We start from the raw sequence: 16236 nt of genomic DNA, 5'->3' as shown, positions 1-16236 counted from the left end.
AACATTTGAGGCAAGCGTAAGTGTTACAGATGGAAAGTAAAATGCACCAAGAGAAGAGTCACCATGGGGGAGCACATTAGAATGTTTGTGGACAGCAAATTAAAGTTACGCCTTGGCAGCTGAAATAAAAAGGGACCGATCAGTCACACAATTCAGCGAGGATAAAGACAGGAAATATATGAGCTCCTCAGAGAAGAGTTTCCTGGCATCTGCTTCTGAGGCAAATGTCTCGTGTCACAGAAGGATGCAGAGGAGACTGAAGGATGGCGGTGGGAGAGTCTGGGTGCCCATGCCATAGTACACGCCAATAGTGCATTTTCTAGGACTGCTTGCTGTAGTTGTCATTTTCCTTACCGTAAGTATTATGAGAAACGCTTGTAGGTTGCTAAGCCCCTATGGTCACACATGCTGCAGTTTGATAGTTTGGACTTAATTGGGAGTAAATCTAGATTTTATAGAGGGATAGGTGGACCTCATGTGTTCAGATCCTCTGTATTTCTCTCTCTAGCGTTTTTTTAAATTTATTTAATTAATTTATTTTTGGCTGCGTTGGGTCTTTGTTGCTGTGCACGGGCTTTCTCCAGTTGCGGCGAGCGGGCGCTACTCTTCGTTGCGGTGCGCGGGCTTCTCATTGCGGTGGCTTCTCTTCTTGCGGAACACGGGCTCTAGGCGCACAGGCTTCAGTAGTTGTGGCGCAGGGGCTCAGTAGTTGTGGCTCGCGGGCTCTAGAGTTCAGGCTCAGTAGTTGTGGCTCACGGGCTTAGCTGCTCCACGGCATGTGGGATCTTCCCGGACCAGGGCTCGAACCCGTGTCCCCTGCCTTGGCAGGCGGATTCCTAACCACTGCACCACCAGGGAAGCCCCCTCTCTAGCGTTTCTGACAGCAGTTTGGCAGCAGTTGAAGGTTATATCAAGTGGGAAGTTTTATTCTGTGTTGCTTATTGGGGTTATAGGTTAGGGTTGAGATCTTTTAGTGAAAATTAAAGAACTTGAATGGCCATCCTCTCTATAGGATATAGGATATATAGGTCTACGGGAAGCGAAAGTTTATCCTTTAAAAAATCAGTTCCCACTTCACTGCAGGATGTGAACCAAGAAACTGTCTAGCTGAATCGGGCCTCATAGTTTTGTGTCTTTTTCCCAGCAGCAGTTTTATGAGGTCTAATTGATGAGAACGTGTCATAGAGTTCACACCTATTTAAAGTGTTCAGTTTGTGCAGTCATCACGTTTTCGTCATCCTTTCCCCCAAAAGCCCATGAACACTCAGTCCCCTTTCTCACTACAGTCCCCTCACCCCCTCCTGTTTCTTGGAAGCCGGTGTTCTCCTTCACTAGGAGACTGTTAGAAAGTGGACATCTGATTTTTGGGCCACACAGTTAGCTTGTTTATAGAAATAAGTAAAACATCCAGAGAATCGTGGCATTGAAAGTAGTGTTCTGTCGTTTAAACTGGGGTTGGTGGGTGTGGGTAAAGCAGAAGTGCTGCCCTCATCCCAGTTTCAAGGAAGAAGTTTTGTTTTCGGCAAGAAGGGTGGAATGAAATCTTGGCAAGGTCAGAAACCCTGTTGAAAACGCGGCTCACTAGCTCAGTCCCTTTGGGCTTGCAACTGAAAAGACCTGTTACTCTTTTTTTAAAAAAAATTTTTTAGAGAGTTTTCTTTCTTTTTTTTCTTTAATTTTATTTATTGATGGCTGCGTTGGGTCTTCATTTCTGCGCGCGGGTTTCCTCTAGCTGCGGCGAGCGGCGGCTACGGTGCGCGGGCTTCTTATCACGGTGACTCCTCTTGTTGCGGAGCACGGGCTCTAGGCACGTGGGATCAGTAGTTGTGGCTCGTGGGCTCTAGAGCGGAGGCTCAGTAGTTGTGGTGCATGGGCGACCAGGGCTCAAAACCCTTGTCCCCTGCATTGGCAGGCCGATTCTTAACCACTGCGCCACCAGGGAAGTCCAGGCCTGTTACTCTTTAGAACAAGGTTTGGCTGGAAGTTAGTGCTTAGGCCCAGGTAGCATTAGGTAGTTCTCTGTCATTTCACAGGCATTGAGTTTTTACCCGGAGGCATAAAAATGGAAGTCTCTAGAAAGCAGCAGGCCCTGTGATCTGTCTCTGAAGACACTTGAGCTGAGTGTCTCAAGGGAAGAGTAATAAAGACTGCCTGAGAGGTACCCACACCTCGGATGCTTCTGCACAGGAGGTCTGCCTCTTCTCTTCCCGTCCTGCACAGCCCTACCCTGGCCGCACCCTGAGCCCACCTTGGGGGAAGGGAAGGAGGGATAAAAAAGTTAGAGGGACAACAGGATCCTTAGAAAGGGAGAAGAAAGTATTCCATTTTACTCCTTTTCCTCCATCATCCCATGTTAGTTTGGAATGCCTTAAGACAAGATTATCAGGTACTCAGAATTAATAAAAGCGGCCGTTAACTGTGGTGAGTGCTTGCGGTCTGCAGGTGGTTTTTACATTCATTCTCATTTTTTTGCTCACACCAAACCTTTCAGGGAGGTATTGGAGTTTCATATTTATAGAGGAGGAGGCTGAGAATTCACAGGGTCATTTATAGCGGGGACAAAAAGACTGTGTTGAACTTTATTAAAGTTCACCAATCCTTCCTTTCTTTTTTTCTTTTAAACTTAGCCTGGTCATTTGTTTCAGTTTCCTTCCATGTTCACAGAGCCGCTCATTGTAAAGGCATGCAGGGACATGAAAAGAGCGTGTGAGCTGGTAGGAGTAGGGAGGCCTAGACCTAACTTAGGTCTAATCAACTGTGCCATTTCTTCATTTTCTACTTTTGATGAAGTCTCGTCATCTCTCTGGGCCACAGTTTCTTCATGGGACCAGAGAATATATGAGTTTGAATGGGAGAGGTCTGTTTTTCTTTGAGTCCACAAGTGGAATATGGGTTAGTTGAAAGTGCCAGAATAGTTCTACAGACTGTTACAGGGGTACTGAGAACACTTAGTATTCTTATCTGACCCATCAGTGAACAGATCTGCAAACCAGCCATGTACTTTGTTTTAGAAATCTTTCTGATCCACCTTTCTCCTGTTTCATAACAGCAGGAGACTGTTAAATGTCTTTCCAGGATACCTCATATGATAAAATAAATAAAACACATGTACTTCAGAAACCATAAAGCCATGGGCTAACTGTAGTTAAAAACCTAATTTAAGTCATACCTTAAATCTAATAGTACTGTTATTATCATGCCAAACCGTTCACTGCTTCCATCTGGAATCTAAGCTATGAGTACAATCCATTTGACATGTGCAGTGTTGGTTTACGCCCAGGTATTACTAGCAGCCTAGGGCCAGGTGACTCATTCCAGTTGCTACAGTGTAGATCCATCCTTGCTACTTTTAGCTCTTTCCTGGAGCTACAAACCCCTCATTGTGTTCTGATTTCATCCTTAGATATATACCTTCCCTCTCCCCCAGTGAGATGTGTCTATCTTGCTTCCTAGTGGAAGCAAGCAAAAATTCTAGTGGTTTGAATTTTTCAACAAAAGTCAAATTGCTGTTCTCCTCTCCCTCAATATGTTATGAGAAACAAGGGAAAGAGATCTTTGATGTGTTAGTCTTTATAAAACAATGCTTTTCAGAATAGATACAGCCGTGGCTTCCTTGACGAGTAAGTTTTAAAGAGCAAAGATGGCAATTTAAGTCTAATATTATACTTGCGTTATAAACATTGAAAAATATTGGGGTTATTTCATTATTTATTTTAATTTTTTATTTTGGAATTATTCTTAGACTTACTGAAATGTTGCCCAAAAAATGGTACAGAGAGTTCCTATAACATCTTATGTAAACTCTAGTACCATTGTCGAAACTAATGGATTAACATTGGTAAATGCTATTAACTAAACCATAGATTTACTTGGATTTCATCAGCTTTTCACTATCTTTTTTCTGTTCAGGATCCAGCCTAGGAGCTCACGTTGCATTTGATTGTTGTGTATCATTAGTTTCCTCCAAACTATGACAACTCATCAACCTTCTGTTCTGTTGTTTTTCCTGACCTTGACACTTGTGAAGCGTACTGTTCAGTTATTTTGTAGAATGTCCCTCAGTTAGTACTCGGTATTTTCTCGTGACTAGATTGAAGCTGTCCATTTTGGGGAGGAATACTGGAAGTAATCCCAGTGCATCATAGCACAGGCACATGATGTCTTATGACTGATGTAGACCTTGGTTAAGTGCTGTTTGTCAGGTCCCCGATGGAAAGTTATCATTTTTCCTTTTGTATTTAGTAGATATCTTGGGAGAGAAACTTGGGCTATGCAAATATCTTGTTTCTCCTTAAATCTTTTTTTTTTTTTTTTAATTTACTTATTTTTGGCTGCATTGGGTCTTCGTTGCTGTGAGCGGGCTTTCTCTAGTTGCGGCGCGTGGGCTTCACATTGCAGTGGCTTCTCTTGTTGCATGTAGAGCACGGGCTCTAGGCACACGGGCTTCAGTAGTTGTGGCACACGGGCTCAGTAGTTGTGGCTCACGGGCTCTAGAGCGCAGGCTCAGTAGTTGTGGCGCACGGGTTTATTTGCTCCATGGCATGTGGGATCTTCCCAGACCAGGGCTCAAACCCGTGTCTCCTGCATTGGCAGGTGGATTCTTAACCGCTGCGCCACCAGGGAAGCCCCCTGTGCCCTTTTGACATACCACCTCCCCATCCCCGTTCTTTAAAAAGCATTTCCTTACTTTCTGGTATCATGAAATGCTCCAGGCTCATTTTGGTATTTTCCATGCCCCAACCCTGGCATGAACCATTTCTCCAAGGCACTCTGGTTCCTTGTTTTTGGAGGCTGTTATATAAGAAACCAAGATGTGGGTACTAGGTGTGTTGCTGGGAGTTGCTTTGATATTTTTAAGTTTCATAGATTTGTGACCTAGCAAATGCATCTCTACGAGGTGAGTAATGCCTTAAATTTCAAACACTCTAGAGGCCCTGATTGTATTTGCCAATTTGGGTTCAGTTTCTTGTGGGAAAGAAATGAAATTGGCAGGGTTTAGAGCTTTAAAATTTCCCACTTTTTCTCAAATGACCCATAAGTGCTTACAAAACAATGAACACATTAATTTTTATTTTTTCAGCTTATTAACTTATTTAAACTATGTTGCGACCAATGGCTGAATATATGTGAAGGGCAGATATGTAGAGATCATATCTTTTTTTAAAAATTTTATTGAAGTATAGTTGATTTACAATGTTGTGTTAATTTCTTATGTACAGCAAAATGACTCAGTTGTGTGTGTGTGTATATATATATGTGTATATATATTCTTTTTCATATTCTTTTTTCCATTATGTTGTGTCATAGAATATTGAATATAGTTCCCTGTGCTATACAATAAGACCTTGTTGTTTATCCATCTTATGTATAATAGCTTGCCTCTGCTAATCCCAAACTCCCATTCCTTCCCTCCCCTATGCCCCCTCCCCCTTGGCAACCATAGGTCTGTTCTCTATATCTGTGAGTCTGTTTCTGTTTCATAGATATGTCGATTTGTATTGTATTTTAGGTTCCACATATAAGTGATATCATATGGTATTTGTCTTTCTCTTTCTGACTTAACTTCGCTTAGTATGACAATCTCTAGGTCCATCCATGTTGCTGCAAATTGACATTATTTCATTCTTTTTGATGGCTAATATTCCACTGGATACATATACCATTTAATCTTCTTTATCCATTCATCTGTTGATGGACATTTCGGTTGTTTCCATGTCTTGGCTGTTGTAAATAGTGCTGCTGTGAACATAGGGGTACATGTATCTTTTCGAATTATAGTCTTGTCTGGGTATATACCCAGGAGTGGGATTGCTGGATCATATGGCAACCCTATTTTTAATTTTTTGAGGAACCTCCGTACTGTTTTCCATAGTGGCTGCACCGAGAAAAATTTCTTTTTAACTTTCAGTAATCATATTGGTGATGGTAGTATTAATATTTTATTACTCTGAAATTATTATTAATGTGCAATAAAACAAAGAAATAATTATGAGATATTCAGATTCTATCATCTCCCGAGTCTTGAGAATCATTATTCTTTGTGTGGAAGAAAGAAGACACAGATGTAACATAAAAGTGGTTATGTGCAAACCCCATAGTCTTGAATTCAAATCAGAAATGCCAGTCAGTATATATTCATGTTATGGACATTTGTTCATATCACTTTTTTTTTTTTTTTTTTTTGGCAGAAGTTAAATGCCTTTATTTATTTTTAACACAAATTAACCATATGCTCTAGAAGCCAGGTTGGGTGACAGAGTGAAATAAGATATTTCTTTTTTTTTTAAAAAAGGGGAAAGATTTTATTTATTTTTCTTTAACATCTTTTTTTTTTTTTAACATCTTTATTGGAGTATAATTGCTTTACAATGGTGTGTTGAGATCGTGTCTTTCAGATGCGTAAAATGTCTTCAAATGAATTGTGAGGTCCTGGCCCCCCGCCTCCCCACCTCCTACCTCCCCCCATCTTGGGGCAAGCCGTTGAGCCTACTTTCTCATTCTGAAAAGAAGGGTTTTAGGCAAGATCTTCATTTCTCTTGTCTTTTTGTGTGCTCAGAGGGCCCCTTAATATCCAGAAGATTTGGACACTCTCCCTATATTTTAGTTATAATTTTAGTGCCTGTTGATTGAGTTCACAGTGATAAAAAGATTCAGTTAAATTTCAGATTCATATTTATGTTAATCATGCTAGCTTACTTTTAATATTGAAATTTATTTACTCAATTAAACTTTATTTTAATCTTAGCCAGTCCTGACCGTGTACAGAACTCTTTTCTCAGGGTTCCATTTCCACATACCTTCTGTAACTTTCTATTTACTTTCAGATTTTGTCCTACGCTTTTCCTTTTTTTCTCTCTCTCCAGGACGAAATTACTTTCTTTTCCCTCAACAAAATGTGTTTCCACTTTATATACCTTTTTTCCTTTCATACAAAGATGTTTTCCTTACCAATTTTAGTTGTCTCAATTACATATATTAACCAGAATTCTAATCTTTTAAAAACCTTAATTTCTAGTGAAAACTAAGAAGTAAGCAATTATAAACTGTCTTTCACATTATTATTCTATAGATTGGCAAAATCACAAATACTGTTTATGATTTCTAAAAAATATGTGCTTTCTTTTATAGAAAAGTTTTCAGTGTGACATCATTTTTATTAATAAACCTAAGTATCTGTAGTTTCTCTGTAAAAGGCAGCCTATGTTGAGTAATGTTTCAGTATCTTATTTTATTTGGGAAGGATCTAGACATTTAATAAATTTCCATCATTTAACTTAGCAAAACTCTGAAGTTTTATGTCACCAAAAATCTGGAGAAAACTATTTTTTAAGTAGACCTACCATAAAATGTAATTATTCTTAAAGAATTTACCTAAAAGCTCTTACCCCATTTATATCTATTGAATTACAGTTATGTTTAGATTACCCATGAAAACTTCGTGAGACATTAGACCAAGTCACCATCATTTCAAGATATTTTTCTTGATGAATTTAACAGAGATAATATGACCTATTTAACTTTCAGTAAACCTAGGTGCAATAAAAGTAAGACATGTCCGTATTAATTAAACCAACAAATTTAAACTTTAAAACTGGATATTAACTTAGTATTGAATATTTCCCAGATCACATGAACTTGAAATTTGGGTTAGTTTTTTTATTATATTTAAAAATACTCAATTTGTAAGTGCTTACTTTTAAGTCAATTAAATACAGGTCTTTTATAAAGTTAATTTTGATAATATTATCTGGAGGTATGGACATATCATATGTATAATGTACACACGGACATATAAACAGACATAAATAGAGATCTTATAGCTTCATTTCAAAACTTACTCATGAATCAGTTATTACATTATAAACTTACTAGTTTATAAGTAATATTTGGAGTAAGTTAAATTTATTTGCTCAGATGACTAAAGCTTTTCACTATTGTGGAAAAGATTTTTAAGATTTGTGTCTGTCCTTGATAAATCCTGAAGGAGGCTGTGAATTAGATTTGGTGAGGGAGCCTTTCCAGCAGTTTGAGTTTAACAAGGCCTCCCTCTTTTTCCCTTTTTTTTTTTTTTTTTGGTGGAGGGACGGGGGTTCAGTTTCTACCTGATTGAGCTAATTAGGCTCAGTCTCAGGTCCTTGTGGGCTGTACTTACATTTCTGATTTGTAGAGATTTGCAACACAAAGACGGTTGCTTTTAATTCCCCAGAGAACTGGTCTGCCACATAAATGATATTGAAAGATTGATTTGCCCAACTACATTTTCTTTAATTTGCTTTTTTATATCAGTACGATTTCCAACTACACTGAAAATCAAAGAGTTCTGTGTTCTAGAACTGTAGGGTTCAATCTATCATGCCTTCCAAACTTTGCACAGGGCATTCAACAAAGGCCCTCAGATTCTGAGTGTACAAATGAAACCCAGAGCAATTTACCCTAGGGGCAAAAAAAAAAAAAAATCTCCATTATTGTTTTTATTAGTCCCTGAATATTAGCTCCCAGTTTTATTTCATATTGTGTGGGCTCAGATAACCTTATTGATTTTCCTTAGTATGTTTAATCAATATTGCCTGAGGGGCAGATTTATATGCCCTATCTTATACCAGGCAAGGGAAGCATTCCCCAGTGAGACCTAATGCTTATCCCATAATATAATTGGCAGAAGAGATGTAACCGTCTTATATAAAGCCCATTCAAATATGCCAACTTTTATAAATGTTCATCTCAAGTCTATCAACTCTTATATCTTTAATTTTAGCCTCCATTAAGACCCCATCAACTAGGCTTGGTCTTAAAACGAGTCCCAGTATCTACTTAAAAAAAAATGCACAACATGAGTGTTGCGAGTTAAGTTTTATTTGGGGCGAAATGAGGACTGCAGCCCGGGAGACAGCATTTCATAGAGCTCTGAGAAACTTCTCCAAAGAGGCAGGGCGGGGGGAGGTCGGTATATATGTGATTTTGGTGAAGGGGGAATACACGCAATCAAGCACGTATGTTCAGTAGACGGTTGCTGCTAGTCTCATGAAGGTTACTCCTAGTCACGTGGAGCAGACATCACCATGAAGGATTTTGGTGCTTTTCTAGACATGAGGAGATACAAGAATTGGGCTCATAAAATCGGCTCCAGAAATATATCTAACTCTCTGAAGACCTGTTCTGCCAGTTTTTCCCAGAGGACAGAGTGCTTCATTTCTGCTCTCCACCCTGAACTCCTTTCAGGGGGTGTTGAAAATCAGCAGCCTGCAGCAGTACAGGATTTAATCCTTGTAGAGGTAGTTGGCAAGTGCCAATTTGTTGTTGACCCTAGAAACCTTTCTGTTTATCCCCCCGGCCATTTTATCTATTTTTGTGTAAAAGGCTTTGGGGTCCCCAGTTGAGGAGCTGAGCCAACTTGATTAATTGGCCTGTTGCCCCAAGCAATTGCTGGTCAGGTATCTCCGTGTAATTTTCTAGCAGACTTTTTTTTTTTTTTTTTTTTTTGATGTGGACCATTTTTTTTTTTTAAGTCTTTATTGAATTTGTTACGATATTGCTTCTGTCTTGTGTTTTGTTTTTTTGGCCTTGAGGCATGTGGGATCCTAGCTCCTTGACCAGGGGTTGAGCCTGGGATGGAACCCGCACCCCCTGCATTAGAAGGCGAAGTCTCAACCACTGGACCACCAAGGAAGTCCCCAGAAGCCTTTTAAATACATGTATGTTTTAAACTGGGGTAAATAGAGGAGACTTGTTTGGGGCTCTTTAGTATTGGGGACCAATGGGGGTCCCTTTGGCCATCCAACCTTAGTGTTGTATCAAAACATTTCTTTTAATCCCATTAATGTCTGTTTTATTTATGCCATTTCTTAACCATCTAAAGATTTTTATCCTTTCAGGATAAGTCCCTTTAAAATTTCCACCTTGTTGGGAAGACATCTCTAGACTTTCTCCTCAGTTTCTTATTCCCTTGTTAATCAACCTGATGAACAATTAATCTGATGCTTTTATTAGCATCTGTAAGACCCATTGAGGGGAAACTGACCACAGATGCAGCTTCCCAAACTGTTTTTTTGTTGTTGCTGTTTATTTGTTTTAAACTAAGGGAGTCGTTAAGGTTAGCCGTTATCTTTTTTTGTATTTACTTTCTGCTTTGGTCTTTTCATCGGTACCAATAGAACAGCTGTTTATAGTGAGAGCCCTCTAAAAATTTACCAATTTAGAAGTCTCTCCAATTTAAAAGATCCTTTGTCTGGCCATTGTCAGAGCTCTCAAAACACGGCGCGGGGGGTGGGGGGTGGGGTGGGGGGGGTGGGGGGGGGGGAAAGGCATAAGAAGATCAGGTACAACATTTACATCTCAAAGACCCAGGGAGAGAAATGCAGGTTCCTCCTAGAAGGGCTTTTGTTCCTTTAAGGTCGGAATTCTGAAAAGATGTTTTACCAAGCTGGCTTTTTGTAGCTGCACACACAGCTAGAATGTTTTTAGTTAATTAATTTTGGAATGTTAAAAGAATTAATTGGGGTTCTTTTAACATTCATTTTGGAATGTTAGAATAATCCCAATTTGGCCATTTTTAGGGTGAGATTTCCTTTAATTCCCAACTAAGCCAGTACTTGTAGGAATAAATTCTGTACGTGTATGTTGCAGCAAAAATAGAAATGAAGTTTTTCCTGAGAACAAGGAAAGTAAAGGGCACAGTGAACAGGCTAGAGAAGAAACATAACCTGGCCTGAAAGAGTTATTCACTCCTTGTTTTATTTTAACTGTCACTAATCTGTAGTGTGTGTAACTGGATTGGTACTTCACAAAGCTAACCCGTCACTCTCTGACCCTATGTCAATTGCATCCTGCCCCTGACTCTGTGTGAGTTACGTCGTGCGCCTGTCACTCCCTAACTTTATGTAAATTCCCTGTGCTCCCTGGCCGCAAACCACCCCCTGTAGCTTTTGCATTTCAGAAAGAAGGTCAAGCAGGCCAATAAACCAGAGACAGATGGACCCAATTACCAGGCCGCCTGACGCCACGATGACTGTTTTGAAATAATGCAAGGAGAAAAAGAATGCAAGACCTTCACTACTTTGATCCTTATCATATACTACAGGCTGCGAGCCCCGCATATAAAATCATCTCCGCTTCCCCGGTGGTGGTGGAGGGGAGGAGGGGCACAGTTTTTGGAGGCACTAGCCCACTGTGTCCCCTCTTGGCTTAGCCAAGAAACAAAGCCACTTTTTTCTCTTTTCTCCTAAATTCTGTCTCCGTATTTCTATTGGGCACTGGCGTACAGAAGCCGAGATTTCAGGAACAAATACATGATAAAATCTTCCCAGTGTCTCTCAACTGTGGTAACCCAGGTACCTCTTCTTGAAACTAAGTTCAAGGAAAGTCTACTCTTCCAACGAGTTTATCCACCACCAAATAAAGCTTAGGATCATCAGCCAGTAATAGGAAATCCAAGACCCAGAACAGACTTACCTAAATTCGTCTGGAGGCGGCCGGGCACAAGAGGCCTTTGCTGGTACCAAGGCTCCAGATCCTCATAGAGTTCAGGCGAAGGAGAGAAGTCTGCTCTGGGTCCCTTTGTTGTTCACTAAAAGGGTCGACTGAAGAAAAACGCACAACCTAAAAGTTGCAAGTTAAGTTTTATTTGAGGACCTTACTGAAAGTTTTATTTGAGGACCTTACTGAAAGTTTTATTTGAGGACCTTACTGAAAGTTTTATTTGAGGACCTTACTGAAGACTGAAGCGCAGGAGACAGCCTCTCGGAGAGCTCTGAGGAACTGCTCCAAAGAGATAAGGGAGCAGCCAGGATATTTAGGAGTTTTTCGCTGAACAACAACAACAACAACAAAACAAAAACAAAAAACAAACCCTGTCGTCAGACATCAAAGACAACTGATAGTCACCAGAAACAGACATCACAAGTTAATGATTTTAGTGCTTTTCCATGTATGGGAAGATACCAGCATCTGGGCTCATTGTAATTATTCCTTAGATACGCATCTGAACTATCTAGGGCCAGTGCCCAGAGCACACAGTGCGTCCCCTTTTTCTCTAATTTCCCCTGGGTGTGCACCACGGGGGCTGGGTGGAGGGGCGTCGGGGGGTATGGGGATGGTGGCCGCAGTGGCTGATAGGCAGAGCCTAGTTTGCTGGAATGACAGGCAGCACTCCTTGTTTCCTGGGACGGCAGGCAGCATCCCCGTCCACATCTTGTCAGTTTCTTCTTAAGCGTAAATGAGTGTGAGTGTAAACGTAAATGTAAAATGAGTATAAACGGAAAACGTAAACGTAAGTGGGTTTCCGTGGGCCTGAGGCTGGACCATTATACTTGCCCCTGTTTTTCCCCGCCTGGGCAGAGTCGGGGGAGGTGGGGTTGTTTTAGAATGGGGCGGACAGCTGAGACGCACTATAAAACCTCCACCGGCTGTGACCTTGCTGTGGGAGGAGGTGCCTTCTGCCTGCTGGTGTCCTGGGCCTTCCCCATCCCCCCAGCCCCACCTTCTTGTGGGTAAAGGGCTGCAGACCGGGGGTACTCCTGGCATCCTAAGATATATATATATCCTAATACACCCTTCCTTAGAAACCAGGTACTGTTCTTACTTACAGTTTCTGAGTGCTTGTCTCGTGTCTGGTAGCGTCTCTAGGGCAAAACATGCCCAGCTGTCATAGGCTAGGAGGAGGGGTGCAGGACAGTGGTCCCATCTTGGCTCTTGGATGGCTGCAGTAGCCTCTAGGTGGTCTCCCTGCTCTGTTCCCCCGCCCCCATCCCCAAGTCAGAGTGATCTTTATTTATTTATTTATAAAATTATTATTTATTTATTTATTTATTCTTTTTTTTTTTTGGCTGTGTTGGGTCTTCGTTTCTGTGCGAGGGCTTTCTCTAGTTGCGGCAAGCGGGGGCCACTCTTCATCGCGGTGCACGGGCCTCTCACTGTCGCGGCCTCTCTTGTTGCGGAGCACAGGCTCCAGACGCGCAGGCTCAGTAGTTGTGGCTCACGGGCCCAGTTGCTCCGCGGCACGTGGGATCTTCCCGGACCAGGGCTCGAACCCGTGTCCCCTGCATTGGCAGGCGGATTCTCAACCACTGCGCCACCAGGGAAGCCCATGAGTGATCGTCTTAAATATAGTTTGATTTTGTTGTTGCGCCGCCCAGAACTTTTTGGTGCTTTCCAGTCTCATTTGGAGCCAAGGCCAAAGTTCCTGCAGTGGCCCGAGGTGCGGGCGCTGCCAGAGCTGACCTGAACCTCTGACCTCCTATCCTACACTCTCCCTCCCTCTGCCTCAGCCGCGCTGGCCTTGCTGTTCCGTAGACTGGCACTTGGACTTGGTGTCACGCCTCCAGAGAGCCACCCTCAGGTTTCTGCTCAAAGGCCTCATTGGAAAGGCCTCCCCTGACCACTTTTTCTCTTCTGCTTAATTTTTTTCTCTTTTGCACTGTTGACCCTGACATTTTTCATACATAACCTCATTGATGACAGGGATGTTTGTATGTTTTTGTTTTGTTCACTCCTGTATCCCCACTGCCTGTCACGTAGTAGAAGTCTAGTAAGTATTAGTGAATGAATTTTAATTCAACAGATGAGAAACAGGCTTAGAGAGGCTAAGCAATGCCTCCAAAGTTACTAGCTAGTACATTTAAAGGCTGGAGAAACTCGAATCCCATACGTTTGATGATGGCTGTTAGGTAGCATTTTACGAGCAGCCTTTGGAGGGAACATCACAGTTTCATCGGGGTAACTGCTGATCGAAAGATTAAGAAACTTTGGGATGTAACATATATGTAAGTTGCACTTAGTCTAACTTCATTTTTACTCGCAATTTGACTAAATATTTTCTAGAAGTTTCAGTTTTCTGTCACAGATTAAGACAAATTTGGGCAAAATCCCTGCAAATTTTGTCAGAATGCAAAAGGAAAAATGAATAGCGGGGGTTAGGGATGCACCCCCGTACAGTCAGAAATCCATGTATAACTTTTGACTTCTCCAAAACTTAACACATATTTTGTATGTTATATGTATATCTACATATATTTTATGCATTCATGACATACCTAACATCCTTCATTTCTTTTCAGTATTTCTAGGCTACATAGTTTGCAAGTCTTTTCAAATTGTTGCGAATCTTAAAAAAAAATGTCTAATATAGTTATGGAAAAGAAATCCACATATTAGTGGACCTGCACAGTTCAAACCTGTGTTGTTTAAGGTGTTGCCAAATGCAAGTTCAGGTGCCCAACATACAGTGAGGTCAAACAAACTGAAACGTCGGAGTCTGGAGCAGAAGAAGGTTTATTGCAAGGGCCAAGCAAGGAGAACGGGCATTTTGTGCTCAAAAGACAGGAACTCCCTGATGGTTTTCGGATAAGTGTTTTTATAGGCAAAATTTGGGGTGAGGGCTGCAGGGTGTGTGGCTTTCTTCTGATTGGTTGGTGGTGAGGTAACAGGGCAGTGCTCCAGGAATCTAGGGCTCAGCCTGAAGTTGCCACGGTCCAGCCAGGTGGGGGGGGGGCCTCAGTTCCTGTAGAAGAGCTCAAAGATATTGTAATACATATCCCTTGAGTGGGAACCAGGACCCCGCCCCAGGGTTGCACTATTGTTTCTTTTTTTTGTTTTTAATAAATTTATTTATTTATTTTTGGCTGCGTTGGGTCTTCGTTGCTGCGTGCGGGCTTTCTCTAGTTGTGGCGAGCGGGGGCTACTCTTCGTTGGGGTGCGCAGGCTTCTCATTGTGGTGGCTTCTCTTGTTGCGGAGCACAGGTTCTAGGTGCTCAGGCTTCAGTAGTTGTGACTCGGGCTCTAGAGCACAGGCTCAGTAGTTGTGGCGCACGGGCTTAGTTGCTCTGCGGCATGTGGGATCTTCCCGGACCAGGGCTGGAACCCGTGTCCCCTGCATTAGCAGGCGGATTCTCCACCACTGCGCCACCAGGGAAGTCCCTGCACTATTGTTTCTTTACTGCCTTTCCATTGTTTCTGCATTCCTTCACTCTTCTAATTAGTAACTGTTTGAATCTGCCTTTTGGAACTCAGGGAAGGTCTAGGAGGCTGAAGCCTTTTCCTACAAATAAGAAACCAGGGACACAGAAAGGCTTTTGTACCCAGGAGGACCCCACAGGGTTTCAAAGGGTCAGTTGTATTTACTTTATGTGCACTTGTATCTATTTAAAGGGAGGATTAAGATTAAATTGAAAAAGGGACAGAAAACAGATCTGTGGTTGTCAGGGGCTTGGGGGGAGGGAGAGGGAATTTCTTTGGGATGATGGAAATGGTCTGTGTCTTAATTTTGGTGGTAACATGACTGTATACATATATATATATATATATATATATATTTTTTTTTTTTTTTTTTTTTTTTAAATAATTATTTGGCTGTGCCAGGTCTTAGTTGCAGCACACAGGATCTTTGTTGCGGCACGTGGGAATCTTTAGTTGCGGCGTGTGAACTCTCAGTTGCATCATGTGGGATCTAGCTCCCTGACCAGGGATGGAACCTGGGGCCCCCTACATTGGGAGCGAGGAGTCTTAGCCACTGGACCACCAGGGAAGTCCCATGACTGTATACATCTTCAAAGTCCAAAAACTGTACTTAAGGAGGATAAGTTTTACTGTTTACAACACTGTTTACTGTTGATGTGTTTTTAATAAACATGACAAAAAACAAAGATTAGGCTGAACCATGAGTATAGTTGGCATTATATTGGAAGGAATGTTCCCCCATTTTTTGTTACCTGTACCTTTTTTCCGTAAGTCACTAATTCCCCGTAGATCCCTCACTGGCCTTAACGGAGTATCTCCTCTGTGCTGGAAGGAAGGGGATGTGTTGGACGAGTGAGAGGAGGGCTGAAGGGACCTGCGGAGCTTCCAGAGTCAAGTCTTCGCTCCCTACAGGTCATATGCCACCCTTTGATGGCCTTTGCTTACCTTTGCAGCCTCATTTTCTTGACTGCCCCGTCCCCAGAGCTGAACTCTAGTATAACGGACAGCATGCATTTCCCAGCACAATCTCTTTGAATTTAATGGTGTTACTTTCCTTTACTAGGACAACTTTCTTCTCTTTTCTCTGCTTCCCATACAACTGGTTAGTCTCCTCTCGGAGGCCACTTCTAAATCCGCCTCCCCTCCCGGGCCATGTGCTACTCCATGACGGATGGAACTGGTCTTAATCTCTCAAGTGAATTTGAGGCTGTAGGCAAAGGAATGGGGAAGGACGTTCCTGGCCGGAAGAATGTCCTTCCTTGAAACGGGATAATTATTTTTTCTGTG

The 16236-nt window shown here is 41.9% G+C and overlaps 1 protein-coding gene across 9 annotated transcripts in view; it reads left to right on the top strand.

Moving 5' to 3' along the window:
* The window catches only part of ABCG2 (ATP binding cassette subfamily G member 2 (JR blood group)), a 155490-nt gene that overhangs the window by 85624 nt on the left and 53630 nt on the right, over positions 1 to 16236 (top strand). The gene's annotated exons all lie outside the window — the stretch shown is intronic.

Source organism: Eschrichtius robustus, chromosome 4 (assembly GCF_028021215.1).
Source record: "Eschrichtius robustus isolate mEscRob2 chromosome 4, mEscRob2.pri, whole genome shotgun sequence".
Lineage (NCBI taxonomy): Eukaryota > Metazoa > Chordata > Mammalia > Artiodactyla > Eschrichtiidae > Eschrichtius > Eschrichtius robustus.
The sequence above is the reverse complement of the archived record's forward strand: the minus strand, read 5'-3'. Positions and strand labels throughout refer to the sequence as shown.